Source organism: Rhinopithecus bieti, unplaced genomic scaffold (genome assembly GCF_001698545.2).
Source record: "Rhinopithecus bieti isolate Rb0 unplaced genomic scaffold, ASM169854v2 scaffold_42084, whole genome shotgun sequence".
NCBI classification, from domain to species: Eukaryota; Metazoa; Chordata; class Mammalia; order Primates; family Cercopithecidae; genus Rhinopithecus; species Rhinopithecus bieti.
In genome coordinates this window covers 3,362,304-3,377,735 of record NW_016818934.1, presented here as the reverse complement: position 1 = coordinate 3,377,735, position 15,432 = coordinate 3,362,304, and the positions used below count along the sequence as shown (strand labels likewise).

Sequence of the window (15,432 nt, the reverse complement as noted above, 5' to 3'; positions counted from 1 at the left end):
GAGGCGGAAGTTGCAATAAGCTGAGATCGCATCACTGTACTCTAGCCTGGGTGATAAGACTGAAACTCTAAAAAGTTAAACATACATCTTCCCTATGTTCCAGCAATTCCATTCTTAAATATTTATTTTAGAGAAATACAATCATTTATCTATAAAATGTGCCGTATAAGAAAGTTGATAGCATTTATTTATAATAATCAAAACCTGGAAACAACATAAATGTCCATCAACAAGAGAAAGGATAAGTTGGGGTCTATTCGTACAATAGACTACCACTCAGCAATAAAAGGAAATGAATTGTGGCCAAGTGTGATAGCCCACACCTATAATCCCAGCACTTGGGGAGGCTGAGGCAGGTGGATCACCTGAGGCCAGGAGTTTGAGACCAGCCTGGCTAACATGGTGAAACTCCGTCTCTACTAAAAATACAAGAATTAGCTGGGCATAGTGGCACACACCGGTAGGCCCAGCTACTTGGGAGGTTGAGGCAGGAGAATTGCTTGAACCCAGAAGGCGGAGGTTGCAGTGAGCTGAGGTCACGTCATTGCACTCCAGCCTGGGCAACAGAGTGAGACTCTGTCTCAAAAAAAAAAAAAAGAATTGAAATACGCAACATGTCAACCTCATATAATTAATGCTGAATTTAAAAAGCCAAGCAGAAGAGCATATGCTGTATGATTCCACTTATATGTAATGTTAAAATATAAAAAAGTAAATTTTAGTATTAGAAATCTGATCAAGGCCAGGCACAGTGTCTCACACCTGTAATCCCAGCACTTTGGGAGGCTGAGGTGGGTGAATCACAAGGTCAGGAGTTCAAGACCAGCCTGGCTAACATGGTGAAACCCCTGAAAGTACAAAAAAAATTAGCCAAGCATGGTGGCACATGCCTGTAATCTCAGCTACTCGGGAGGCTGAGGCAGAAGAATTGCTTGAACCCAGGAGGTAGAGGATGCAGTGAGCCGAGATTGCACCATTGCACTCCAGCCTGGGCAACAGAGTGAGACTCCATCTCAAAAAAAAAAAAAGAAATCAGATCAAAAGTTGTTTCTGGTGGGAGGTTTGACTGGGAAGGGGGAATAGGGATCTTTCTGGGGACTGATGAAAATGTTTTGTATCTTGATAAGAATTTTTTTATATGGATTGAAGTGTTTACTTCAGACATAAGGATTTAACTATATGTAAATTATAAATTTTATACAGGTGACCATTCTGCTATGCTTTCGAAGTTCATGTTTCAACTTTTTATTATTTATCTGTTTTTGAGATGGAGTTTCACTTTTGTTGCCCACGCTGGAATGCAATGGCGTGATCTCCACTCACTGCAACCTCTGCCTCCTGAGTTCAAGCGATTCTCCTGCTTCAGCCTCCCAAGTTGCTAGGATTACAGGCATGTGCTACCACACCTGGCTCATTTTGTTTCTTTAGTAGAGATGGGGTTTCACCGTGCTGGTCAGGCTGATCTCAAACTCCCGACCTCGGATGATCCACCCACCTCAGCCTCCCAAAGTGCTGGGAATATAGGCGTGAGCCACCACGGCCAGCCTCAACTTTTTATTTTTTAATTATTATTATTATTTTTTTTAAAGGCTAGTCAAGTGATGCAGTGAAAGTGGAGAAGAAACAAATTTGTGATTAAGGTTTTCAGAATAAAAAGTTGAGGCCGGGAGCGGTGGCTCACGCCAGTAATCCTAACACTTTGGGGGCCAAGGTGGGAGGATCACTTAAATCCAGGAGTTTGAAACAGCCTGGGAGACATGGTGAAATCCTGTCTCTACAAAAGATACAAAAATTAGCCAGAGGTAGTGGTGTGCCCATGGTCCCAGCTACTTGGAAGGCTGAGGTAGGGAGATTGTTTGAGTTGGGAGGTGAAGGTTGCAGTGAGCTGTGATCATGCCACCGAACTCTACTAGCCTGGGCAACACAGTGAGACCCTGTCTCAAAAAAAAAGCAAGGAAAAAAAATTTAATTCATTGTTCAGTTTCCTTGATATTAGTTTGGTACAGTCTAAGACTAAGACAGTATTGGCAAAGTGTATAGGAGTTAGAAAATGTGATATAAATAGATATATGCTTAGCAAAAGAAGAAAAGTGGCTTGGAAAACATCTGGGAGGCCTGAGCACTGTTATAGGGAGAGAGGAAGTAATCAGTTGGAAGGAAAAGAAAGATATTAAAATCGGTAAAGTCTAATGGGTTCAGAGATAGGATGTGAAAGGATTAAGAAGACAGGTGCTTGGAACTAAACTCAATGTTACAAGGTTGGTCCAACCAGGTTGGAATACTCTTTGCTAAAATTACTAGGATATATCATATGGTTCTTAATTATGTTTCTTAATGAAGTGCTTTTTTTGGGGGGGGTATGTGTTTATCAGCTGTTTAGATTCAAAATCAGCTTAGTCAGCTGTTTAGATACAGAAAATTTACCATCTTTCACTTTATAAGTTTACAAAGTACACTCATATACCTGATCTATCAGATCAGGTATCTCGTCCTGAGATAGGTGTAGTCATTTTTCTTTTCCAGATGAGAAAAATTAAGTTGAGACTTGGCTAAAGTTACACAGCTAGTAAATGGAAAAGCTACTGCTGAGATTTTTGACTTCATATATTAAAATCTTACGACACTTTATGCCGGGCGCAGTAGCTCACGCCTGTAATCCCAGCACTTTGGGAGGCCAAGGCAGGTGGATCACGAGGTCAGGAGTTCAAGACTAGCCTGGCCAAGATGGTGAAACCCTATCTCTACTAAAAATTCAAAAATTAGCCAGGCATGGTGGTGTGCGCCTGTAATCCCAGTTACTTGGGAGGCTGAGACAGATAATTGCTTAAATTCGGGGGCAGAGGTTGCAGTGAGCCAAGATCATGCCACTGCACTCCAGACTGGGCAACAGAGCAAGACTCTGTCTCAAAAAACAAACAAAACAACTTAGGACACTTTAATCACAGTACTTATAATGAGTCTTCTAATTGGAGCCATTTTAAGGGGGTGGCCTAGCCAGGTAATTGCCTGGAAGTTCAGTCCATAAAGAGCACTATAACATTTTTCATTGGGAATGTAACAAAGAAAAAGGATATATTTAATACAATTCCTCTGGTAGAAGAGTTCAGCATGTGGCTGGAACTGGTACTTTGATATGTGGCCTTTTGTGAGTGATTACTATACCTCCCTCCTTCTCCACTCCCCTCTAAGGGTATACGACATTACCACATTATAAGGAAGTTGGATTCAAGTAAGTGCAGGGATTTCTTTTTAATGAGGATATATAAAGCTAGACAAGAGCAGAAATGATCACAACAGTGAAGAGAGACATGCCCTTTCTACCCTTTACTACTCAGCCGTTCCTTTGAACATATATTGAATGATTATTAGGGAGTATAGATTAGAAAAAATGCCAAATTAATCATCTGGTCTGGTAAGACAAAGTAGCACCCTATTTCAGAATTCTTTCCATTGCAACTAATAGAAATCTCAAGTCAAACAACCTAAAACCTTACAAGAAAGGCATTGGCTCAAGAAAACTGGCCAGTACAGGGGAAGGGTAAGTATCAAAGTCAATGCTGAGATTTTGTGTGTGTGATCTTTCTGCTCACGAGAAGGGTTGGTTCTCAGGTTGGCTCTTCACTGTAGCAAAACGGCGAGTGTTCCACATGCCAGAAAGTCTTATCTCTAATCAGTGAATAAATGTCCTAGGCTTCCCTCTGATTGGCCTACCTTAGGGCATGGGTCCACACTTGATCTACTTGGCAAAGCCTATAAATGCTCAGTACTAATTAGATTTATATGCCCAGGTGTGATCTAATACTGTGGCCAGAATGACTTTAACAGTCCTTAATGGTTCAGGCCAGTCTAGGGCAGCACCTAGAACTCTTTGCAGTCAAACCTACCCAACCCACCCAGGAGCTGCTACACACTGAGGAAGGGGCAGAATGAATGCTGAGAAGCAACTGCAACGAACACTGCAGGTAAGTTTCAGTGGGGCTTTGCTTTGCTCCTCTTACTGTTTTGTGTTTATGTTGGTCCCCTTTACGAGTGTAAGCTCCTCCGTGGCAGGGCTATATTGTACTCTATTCATCTATTCCCTGAAAACTCCTCGCACAGTGACATTCACTTAATGTCTACTAAACAATGTTAAATTCTACTGAGGTGTAAATCAAGGTCTACGACGAATAAATCAAGAGTAAGAATAAGCCAAGCTAAGCTCACAAAGTTAATGGTGGACAGATTTAGAACCTGGACATCGTTCATTCCTTCCTTTATTCATTAAACAAATACAAGGCCAACTATTTGTCAGGCATTTATCAGCCATTATAGTCTAGTGGGTTTACAATTTTTTAATAAAAGAATTTAAAACAATTATTTATCTCTATTTTTTGAGACAAAGTTCCACTCTTGTTGCCCAAGCTGGAGAGCAATGGCGCCATCTCAGCTCACTGCAACCTCCGCCTCCTGGGTTCAAGCAGTTCTCCTTATCTCAGCCTCCCGAGTAGCTGGGATTATAGGCATGTGCCACCACACCCGGCTAATTTTTTTTTTTTGAGATGGAGTTTGGCTCTTGTTGCCCAGACTGGAGTGCAATGGCACTATCTCCGCTCCCTGCAACCTCTGCCGCCCGGGTTGAAGCAGTTCTCCTGCCTTAGCCTCCCGAGTAGCTGGATCACAGGCAAGCACCACTAGGCCTGGCTAATTTTGTATTTTTAGTGGAGACCGGTTTTCTCCATGTTGGTCAGGTTGGTCTCCAACTCCTGACCTCAGATGATCCGCCTGCCTCGGCCTCCCAAAGTGCTGGAATTTCGGGCATTAGCCACCGCTCCTGGCCTAATTTTTGCATTTTTAGTAGAGATGGGGGTTTCACCATATTGGCCAGGCTGGTCTCCAACTCCCGACCTCAAGTGATCCGCCTGCCTCGGCTTCCTAAAGTGCTGGGATTACAGGCATGAGCCACTGCACCCGGCCAAAACAATATATGTGTATGTGTGTATATATATACACATATATATATCAAATAAACAATCACACAAATATCTACATAATTACCATGGAGACATCTCAGGAAGAAAAAGTTCAGGTTCCTAGGAGAGCTCATAACAGGGGAATCTGAATTAAAATGTGGGATGTGAGTGAGGATGGTCTTCCTGAGGAAGTGACACTTAAAGTGAAACCTGAAGGATGAATAGGAGTTAGGAACAGAGTGGGAAATTATTCTTGGTTCAAGGATCAACATTTAGAGGCCTTAAAACTTGACGGGAGGCCAGGTGCGGTGGCTCACTCCTGTAATTCGAGCACTTTGGGAAGCCAAGGCGGGTGGATCACCTGAGGTCGGGAGTTCGAGACCAGCCTGACCAACAAGGAGAAACCCCATTTCTACCAAAAGTACAATCCCAGCTACTCGGGAGGCTGAGGTAGGAGAATCGCTTGAATCCGGGAGGCAGACATTGCGCCGTGATCGTGCCATTGCACTCTAGCCTGGGCAACAAGAGAAAAATTCCGTCTCAACAAAACAAAACAAAACTTGTGGGGTGCGGGGGCAGGGCAGTGGAAGGAAGACCTGGAAGTGCAGTGCGGATGAAACGAGGGGTAGTGGGAAGAAGCAGTAGGTACGAAGCTGATTAAATAGGGCCTTAAAAGTTACATTGTTTTAAAGACCTTTCGTGGGTGGGTTCCATCCAATTCTTCAAGGAAATTGAACCCTGGACACCATCCAGCGATTTTTCTGACAGTCTTGAATCAGCATCTTCCCTCATCCTTTATCTGCACATTACGGGGGGGCCATCAAGCTTCTATCTACTTACTCTGCCTTGGTGTTTGACTCCTTCCTAGCTATCAGATTTCCCTGACTTTTTAGCATGGCCCTTCTGAGCGCTCTTATTTCATTTCTCCAACCCTAACTCTCCCAACTCTGCAGTCCGTGACCTTCAGGTGTCCTTGAAAGTCAGAAAAACTCGGCAAGGTTGGTACTTGGAGGACATTAGCAATTCAAAAAGGTGTCACACAACCTCACCATTAGATGGGAACAATAGCTTACCGATATTTAGATAATTCCGCCACAACTACTCTGGGGGATGGTTTTATTTGAGGCGGCTTTTCCGTCCACAGCCACCGCGAGAAGGGTAACGTAAGAATCTTCCTGAATGCTCCTGACACGCGTCCCGGCCGCCTCTTTTCCCCCCCGCCACTTCCCCAGTCCAGGCCCGCGGATAACGCCTCAGTTGCGACCCAGCTCTAGGCAGTCCGCAGGGTCCTCCGCCGGGGAGGGAAGGCAAGACGCGGGGCCAGGCCGCTGGGCAGCACGCCGGGGTAGCCGCGGGCGGGAGCCGTCGCCTGGCGGACGGAAGGCGCGGGCGGAAGGCGGTAGCGCGGGTGGGCAGGGGCCGCTGTGCGGGCTCGCGCGTCGGGGGCGGGGCTCCCGCGCCGTTCACGTGACTGGCCGGCGGGTAGCGGCGGCGGCGCGGCGTCCTTGAAGGCGGCGCGCCCAGTGCAGGCCATGGTCGGCTGTGGAGGTGCGGCCGGGCCCGTCTGGTGGCTGGCGGCGTCGTTGGCGCCGAGCGGAGTGGTCGCGGCAGCGGCGGCGGCGCCCCGCGCGGTGGGTAATAAAATGGGCGGATTTCGAAGAGTTGAGGGTAAGCGGGGCGCGGGAGTGGAGAGCGGGAGGCGCGGGGATGGTGATGGGAAGAGGAGGTGGGGAACCGAACGTCGGCCGGCGCAGCCTGCTGCCTCCGGGGGCCGGTGGCGGAGCCCTGACCCGGCCCGCGGCACGAACGGGCCGCGGCCCGGCGCGCCGCGCGCCCGACCCGAGCGCGGCGGCGGGCAGGGGATGCGGGTCCGGCCGGAGGGCGCGCGCGGCGATGCGGGGCGGCGGGCCTGGCCCGCGGCGAGCCGGCCCCTGAGTGCTGCCCGTGGTCCGCACACCTGGCGCGGGGGACTGGGGAGCCCTCCGGGAGGGTCACATGGGGACCCGACATCCCGGTTCGCAGTGAGGGCCGAGGTGGGAAGCAACGTTTGATCTCCCACCTTCACCGGGGTGTACGTGTCTGTGGCGATTCGCAAGTCTGCATGCTACTCACTTGGTGGAGGACTGTTTTCTGAAAGGTAAAGTTGCGTTTAGGAATCTCTCTTCTTATGGCTGATGCTACTGTTTAGTCAGGTCTGTCACGAGAAAAAGGCCCCTTCTCCCACCCATGCCTCCTAACATCTTCGAGAGGAGCCTGGTGTTTGGGGAATCCTGCCTTCAATAATCGGCCTTAAACCTCGATGTTTTCTTAGTGCTGTAGTAAGAAATCTGTAAAGTCTATGTTGTGAGGTTTGTGCACCCCTTTTACTCCTGAGGAAAACTGTTTTTTTCTTCTTAGCCTTAAAACAAGATAACTTTATTGTTGATAACCTTTGTATAGCAGAGGTTTGGAATAGGGCTGTGACGGGGGTAGAAGAGAAAAGACTTCCCCCCCAGACTGATAACCTTCAAAGTCCTTAACTAAAACAAAACTAAGTGTGACGAATGAGATGGATTTATTTTGTGTGTATCGCTGAATTACTGGCGACATTAAATGAGACGTTTACAGACGGAAACCCTGATTTTTTTAAAAAAATGTATTTTACAGTAGAGGTGAGTGTAAACTTGAAATTAAATTTACTACAACTCGTTTGTGTAACACTTATGATGTTACGATTTCTTTTTCAAATAAGGAAGAGGAATCCGGTAAAAGGTTCAGTTTTGTGTATTTATTGTTTTCCGCAAAGGGATGGGATGGGGGAAGGATGTTGGCTGGTTACCTGCTTAGTGGACATGAGCAAAAGAATGTATGTTATGCTCTAAACGGAGATTGTTGGAGTTTGCACAGTGCCTGCCATATTCCCTTCTATTTCAAAAATAATTATTAAGTTCCCAGTAAACACATATTAATACATGTTATGCCCCGTAGTAGTTTATGCAGAGAACCATGATTAGGTAAAGGGTGTTCATATTTGATAAGTGTAAGGGTTTTAGTGGCTCAGAAACCCAGCTGTAGAGCTTTTAACACCTGTGGAGCTTTTGAAACAAGGAACCCTGAGCCTCACCTCTGTAAATTCATGCGTTAGATTTAGGATGGGTTGAGAAGACTGAACTCTGAAGTTATATTCATTTTTACCTGCCATCTAGTTTTAATTTTTGTGTAGTAACAGATGTGTACAAGTTTTCTAAGTTTTTTGTTGTTGTTGTTAATGAAAACTTTCCAGGATTTTTATTAGACTTTTGTGAATGTTATTGGCCAAAGCTTAATGTAAAGCGGAGAATTTACTCGCTCTTTATAGAGCAGAGTAAAAGCAGTCAGTGCTCAGATTGGAGTGCAACTAGCAACTGGAAAGTGGTAGAAACCAAAGAAGCTTTTTTTCTCTTCCTTTGTCTTCCTCTCTCTTGTTTTGTGGATCAGCTTCATCCTCTCTTCCTGTAAATCAGCTGTCTTTACTTCTTGCATTTGTTAGAAGATGGCCCCTCTCCCACAATTCCTATGAAGTGCCCAACAGAGACTAACTGGGGAGAATTTTCAGAGGAGGGAGGGGTACAGGTTGGGCACATGCAGTAAGCATCATCTGCTTTTCTTTGCCTTAACTGCTGTGTGCAGACCCATGTTACCCTACACTTGAATATGAACTGTATCCCGCCCCTACATCCCATTACAGACCATAATGATGATGATGGTGTATACCCATTTTAATATAGTGGTTATTCCATGCCTGGTTTTGGTCTAAGCATTTTTTCTATACTTAATTCTCACAATTTTTTGAAGAAAACAAATCACAGAGAAGTTAACCTGACTTAAATCACACAGCTTGAGACTTGAAAAGCTGAGATTTTTAATCTTAGACATGTAGCTTTAGAGTCTGGGCTTTTCAGAGCCCGAGCTACATTGCTTTGTTCTGGTACCTTGGGCTGTAGGTGGAGCTTCTAGCCATCATCCTGTGATTGATCCTAAATTAAATGATTGGTAACATCCTTCTTGTGTGACATAATAAAGGAAGAAAACAGACTGAAAACTGAATAGAAAGAAAAGGGGAAGAAAGAAATCTTGGATTCTCAGAATGATGGTCCTTGGTTCAAAATATATTTATTTGTGATGGTCAGAGTGATGGTCAAGTAAATTATAGGACCAGGAAAAATTATGGGCATTAGTTTGTTGGCTAACTTCTTGGCAGTAGAGAAATTGGTCAGCCGATCTGGATGCCACATATTTGGCTGCTGATATGCCACAGAGAAGATTTCCATTACCCTTCCAAAAACCACTCATTTTGGACAAGTATAATCAGAGCAGTTCACATCCTGGCTAGTGCTGCATCTATACTGGAGGCAGGGAATTTTGGGAAAGGTCATCCTCAGTGTGGTTTGGTGACCCTTGTGCCTTTGCTTTTTAAACTTGTATGTGTGTGTGTGTGGCGGGGATGGAGGTGGGTTGGTTAATAGATGAGGCAACTGTTAAGGGGTCAGTTTTGGAGACTGCTATGTGAGCTGGTACCAGAGATCTTGGCTGGTCATAGCAGAATATGGCAGCTCTATACCTTGTTGCCTTTCAGTCCAGGTGACCAGAATACCAGCCTACCTCTCTTCCAGTTCTTTTGGGAGAGAGAATCTGATTGGCTGAGTTTAGGTCAGGCTCTACTTCTGTTCTAATCATCTATAGCCAGGGACTTAGAGTCAAAGCACACAAACCTAATCAACAGATTATCCTGATGGATTGAAGGAAAGGAAGTGGGGAAGTTCTCTGAAAAGGGAAAATATGGCCTGTGTAGTCAAAGATGATTACAATAACGTGTTATATATTAGAAGCTTTCAAGGTACCAGAGAAGAAATTACTCAATTCGGCCGGGTGCAGTGGCTCTCGCCTGTAATCCCAGCACTTTTGGAGGCCGAGGCAGGCGGATCACAAGGTCAGGAGATCGAGACCATCCTGGCCAACATGGTGAAACCCCATCTCTACTAAAAATACAAAAAATTAGCCGGGTGGGGTGGCGGGTGCCTGTAGTCCCAGCTACTCGGGAGGCTGAGGCAGGAGAATGGCATGAACCCGGTAGGCAGAACTTGCAGTGAGCGGAGATTGCACCACTGCACTCCAGCCTGGCGACAGTGAGACTCCATCTCAAAAAAAAAAAGAAAAATTAGTTCGCCAGTTGCTTATTTATGGCGTCTATGTTGTTAGGAGTTGAAGGAGTGATTAGTTTGTGAATGAACAGATTTTGAATTAGTGAATGAACAGATTTTGGGTTAATGAGTTGTGAATTAATATGGGACAAGATGATAAGATTTGAGGCCTGAACTTCTGTCACTGCCGCCTTGCTTCCTCCTTCAAAAATGGTCTGGAGGGCAGGGTGTGGTAGCTCACACCTATAATTCCAGGGCTTTGGGAGGCAGGATGATGGCTTGAGGCCAGGAGTTCTGGGTTACAGCTAGCTCTGATCCTGCCTCTGCACTTCCAGCCTGAGCGACAGAGGGAGACCCTGTCTCAAACAAGTCTGTAGAAGAGCTAAGCGCAGGGATGGAGGAGAGCAGGAGTTGAGTTCCTGGAATCACTTACCTCTTCTTTAACCAGAGCAGCTTTTTCTTTACCCTTATAGTTCCCTTCCAGTTGCATATTTCCAATACTGTGATCTGCTGGTGGCAGTCATTCACAAAAAGGTCCCTGCTACACTTTAACCTGGTTAATCTACTTTCCCTACTTTTCATCACTCAGTGGGGAGGAGGGGGATCTGTTGTAGTGAATTTTCTTTTAAAGGATCTCCCTTCTGTATTCTTCATCCCCTTCTTTTCATGCATTGAGAATTTATTCTGTGTGTGTCTCAGAATGAGAGTGAATGTGCATGTGAGAATCTGGTTGTACATTTGGCCTGAGAGCCAGCGATAACTTTATCAATAGATACTGGGTAAACCAGAACATTTACCAAACTGGGTAAATTTTTTTGTGTCATAATTTGAAGATCAGATTTGGGTCTTTCATGCTAAGAAGCTTAAGTAATTCTGTAACAGAAGGTTTTCTGTCTGGAAGGCTTAAATGTTTGGTTTCCTTACACCTACCAGGAGTCACCATCCTGATAACTTCAAGTGCTGTTAGGATGCAGAGGGAGAATGGGAAGTTAATGGGGGATTTGAGGTTAGAGGTCCTCATCATGCTCCTCTCCCCATTTATTGGGCAGGGATATAAACTAGTAGATATGATAGATATAACAGAATCTTCCATATGATTCAAAGCTATTATGGGACGCAACAAAAATTTCCAAGGCTTCCCCTGAGATCATGTCTATGAAAGCACGTTCGAAACAAAATATATTTAATTTAAAGTGAAATAGGCTGGGCACAGTGGCTCAAGGCTGTAATCCCAGCGTTTTGGGAGGCTGAGGCGGGTGGATCACCTGATGTCACATTTTTTATTCTCTCATTTCCATTTCTCATGTTTTTTAAATGAAAGCAATATTTGTGCAGACAGTACTGAAAAAATTCAAAATAGTGAAAATCTTCCCTTTTCCATTAAGTTCCACTCCCGTTATGCTTTTAACCATTTTTTGTTTTGTTTTAGTATTTCATTGTTGTTCCAAAAGTCTAAAATATTATACCATGCCTTTCTCTCTCTATTTTTTTCAACTCAAAAAAAAATGTTTCTTAACTCTTTGGTAGATAAGAAATTTAGGTCATTTTTCCACCTGTCCTAGACCTTGATTTCTACCAGTTACATTTTTGTTCCTAATTTTGCTGTTATTTTAACTTTTTATTATAAATTTCTGTTTATTGACCTATCGCTTTTAGACAGTACATTTGGCCCTTCATGTCTGTGGATGACTTATCTTTGGTTTCAACCAACCTTGGATCAAAAATATTCAGGAAAAAAGGATGGTTACATCTGTACTGAACATGTACAGACTTTTTTCCTTGTCAGTATTTCCCTAACATTATAATATAACAGCTATTTCATAGCATTTGCAGTATATTAGGTATTGTAAGTAATCTAGAAATGATTTAAAGTACATAGGAATATGTGTATAGGTTATATGCAAATACTATGCTGTTTTATATAAGAGACTTAAGCATTCTTGGTTTTTGGTATCTGCGGGGAACCCTGGTACCAACCCCCTACAGATACTGAGAGACAACTATATTTCCTCACTTCCTGGTCTTTCAGAAAAGGATATAACACCCATCCTTTTCCTTTTGGGATTTAAAAGCCAAACCTTGCCTTTGTTTTTCCCTCCTCCCCTCCTAGCCTTTGTTTTCTTTTTTCCTTTTTTCTTGAGACGGGATTTTGCTTTTCTTGCCCAGGCTGGAGTGCAGTGGCGCCATCTTGACTCATTGCAGCCTCCGCCTCCTGGGTTCAAGCGGTTCTCCTGCCTCAGCCTCGTGATTAGCTGGGATTACAGGCACCTGCAACCATGCCTGGCTAATTTTTGTATTTTTAATAGAGACAGGGTTTCACCATGTTGGTCAGGCTGGTCTCAAACTCCTGACCTCAGGTGATCCACCCCCCCTTGGCTTCCCAAAGTGATGGGATTACAGGCATCAGCCACTGCACCTGGCCCCAGACTTTGTTTTTTGTTAGTACTATTACATTGTCAAGATTTACAGCGTTTATATAATGTTTTGTAACTCTTCTAAAGTTTTGTGTGCCTCTACAGGAAAATTCTAGAAATTAAGTACTAATGGCCACTCTTGTCATGTCAACATATGTATGTTGACATGAGTATTGGTTACTGTAGAACCAAGTACTGTGGAGCCATAGAGGAACTTTACTTCTGTTAAACCTGTGATCCTTAAAAAATAAATATAACAAAATCAGCTAGGCACAGTGGCTCATGTCTGTAATCCCAACGCTTTGAGAGGCCGAGGTGGGCGGATCACCTGAGGTCAGGAGTTTGAGACCAGCCTGGCCAACGTGGTGAAACCCTGTCTCTACTAAAAATGCAAAAATCAGCCAGACGTGATGGTGGGCACCTGCAATCCCAGCTACTCAGGAGGCTGAGGCAGGAGAATTGCTTGAACCTGGGAGACGGAGGTTGCAGTGAGCCAAGATCATGCCACTGCACTCCAGCCTGGGCGACAGAGCGAGGCTTCGTCTCAAAAAAAGAAAAAGAAATATAACAAAGTCCTGCTTGAATGAGGAAGGCTCACTGAAGTTATTTTTAAAATTTAGTATTATAATGGATTCTCATCTTGTAACCATTTTCAGCTTTTCTTGGTAGACTTTTTGGAGTCTTGGCTTGCCTGTTCTAATTTTGGAAGCTTTGTAGACCTGTTACCCAGCTGTCATCCAGGGATTACTTCACATTGTTCTCCTGGGTTAGATCTGTTGTTATTTGGATCCCATGTTTTTCTCTTTTAGATACCTTTTTTATTTTACAGGAATGCAGTCTTCAATAGTTGTTTCTGGAAGGATATGCTGGTGATAAACTTTCTAAGTTCTTGAATGTTGAAAATGGCTTGTCTTTGTTCCTCATTGAAAGTTTACATGTGTAATTATAAATTCCTCAGAGCTTTGAAAGCTTTGCTGTGGAAATTTAAAATACTTGGTGTGCTAATGAGAGGTCCATTGCAGATCCAATGGTTATTCCCTTGTAGAAGATTGTAATCTACAATTGTAGTCAACAATCTATGGCATTTGTTTACATTCTGGAAGGTTTCTTTGATTTTGTCTTTGAACTTTTCTGTACAATTTATTTCAGTAGTTATCTTTAATTTATAAGAGCTCTTCTGTCATCTTTTTCATTTGTCTTTTTAAATAGCAACCTGTCCTTGATTTATGGGAAAATACCTTGAGTTTCTCTGATGCTAATTTTTCTAGAGTTCTTGAGACACTTCTCTGAATTGGTGACTCTAATAGTGGGTTTGTATTTAGGTATACTATACTAATTTTTGTCTTTTAAATATTTAAGTTATTTGATAAGTACAAAAGTTTGTAACAGGTAAGGTGTCTGTAAACAAACATACATGTAATTACTAGCCAGTTTACTAGTTCATTAGTGTAACTTTAGCAGAGTGCCCTTTCTTGATCATATCCGCTGCAGCCATGCCCGCCTTCACCAGTGAGAGTAGCTACTGTGCTGAGTTTTGTATTCGTCTTTCCTTGTCTGTCTTTATACTTTCAATATATATATGCATATGTAAAATTTATTTATGTTTTATTTTTTTTTTTGAGATGGAGTTTCGCTCTTCTTACCCAGGCTGGAGTGCAATGGCGTAATCTTGACTCACCGCAGCCTCCTTCTCCCAGGTTCAAGCAATTTTACTGGCTCAGCCTCCCGAGTAGCTGGGATTACAGGCATGCACCACTATGCCCGGCTAATTTTTTTGTATTATTAGTAGAGATGGGTTTTCACCGTGTTGGCCAGGCTGGTCTTGAACTCCTGACTTCAGGTGATCCATCCGCCTCGGCCTCCCAAAGTGCTGGGATTACACATGTGAGCCACCATGCCCGGCCATCCATATTTCTTAAATCCAAATGTTTGAAAATGAAGAAAAAAAAATTGTAAATTTTCGCCAAACTTATCTTGCGGAAAAACCTTGACCTGCACTGATATTGTAATCTTTGTTGATCTCACTTAATGTGAATATTTCTATGTTTCACTGTAGAGATTCTAGGAATAGAATTGCTGGTATTTAATAAGAATATGTGCACATTCACCAGTATTGGATCATGTCAGATTATCTTCCAAAGAAGGTGGTGTCAGTGTTTGTTCTCTCCAGCAATGCAGGAGGTTTCATTACTCAGCTTTCTTGCTAACATCTACTTTTGTCACACTTCAAAAGGTTTTATTGGCTGGGCATGGTAGCTTACGCCTGTAATCCTAGCACTTTGGGAGGCCACGGTGGGTGGATGGCTTGAGACCAGGAGTTTGAGACCAGCCTGGGTAAAATGTTGAAACACCATTTCTAACAAAACAAAACAAAATTAGCTGGGCATAGTGGCCCACACCTGTAGTCCCAGCTACTTGGCAGGCTGAGGTGGGAAGGATCACCTGAAGCTGGGAAGTCAAGGCTTCAGTGAGCTGTGATCATGCCATTGCACACCAGCTTGGGCAACAGAGTGAGACCCTGTCTCAAAAAAAAATGTTTTTACCCATAAGTATAAAATACCACCTTTTAGTTTTCATTTTCTTTTGCTAATGAGTTTGAGCATCTTTTACTATACTGATTAGCCATTCTTCCCTTTTCTCAGATTCATATTCATGTCTTTTGCCCATGTTTGTACTAGATTTTTTTAAAAAATTATCTTACTGATTTTAATAGTTTTATTAAACTATTTTAATAGTTTTATTTTTAATTAGTATATTTATTTATATTTAATTATTTTTAATAGTTTTATTGAAACTATTTATTAATAGTTTTATTAATAGTTGGATGTATGTGGTGCAAATTTCTCCTTTCAATTGGGCTCACTTTTAAATCATTTTTATTTTTATTTTTTGAGATGGACTCTCACTGTT

General features: G+C 43.3%; 2 protein-coding genes across 10 annotated transcripts in view; one reads left to right on the top strand and one right to left on the bottom strand.

Moving 5' to 3' along the window:
- Nucleotides 1-6,367, bottom strand: part of KATNAL2 (katanin catalytic subunit A1 like 2) — a 119,474-nt gene extending 113,107 nt beyond the window's left edge. For all 3 annotated transcript variants that reach the window (XM_017857811.1, XM_017857812.1, XM_017857813.1), the window contains exon 1: nucleotides 6,023-6,367. The gene's annotated coding sequence lies outside the window, so the exon portion shown is untranslated. The remainder of the gene's footprint in view (nucleotides 1-6,022) is intronic.
- A 16-nt stretch (nucleotides 6,368-6,383) lies between these two features.
- Nucleotides 6,384-15,432, top strand: part of PIAS2 (protein inhibitor of activated STAT 2) — a 160,535-nt gene continuing 151,486 nt past the window's right edge. For 5 of the 7 annotated variants that reach the window (XR_001882503.1, XM_017857809.1, XM_017857805.1 and 2 more), the window contains exon 1: nucleotides 6,384-6,617. The gene's annotated coding sequence lies outside the window, so the exon portion shown is untranslated. Of the gene's footprint in view, nucleotides 6,618-6,841; nucleotides 7,087-15,432 lie in introns of those variants that run through there. The other 2 variants (XM_017857808.1, XM_017857802.1) reach the window with 2 other exon arrangements.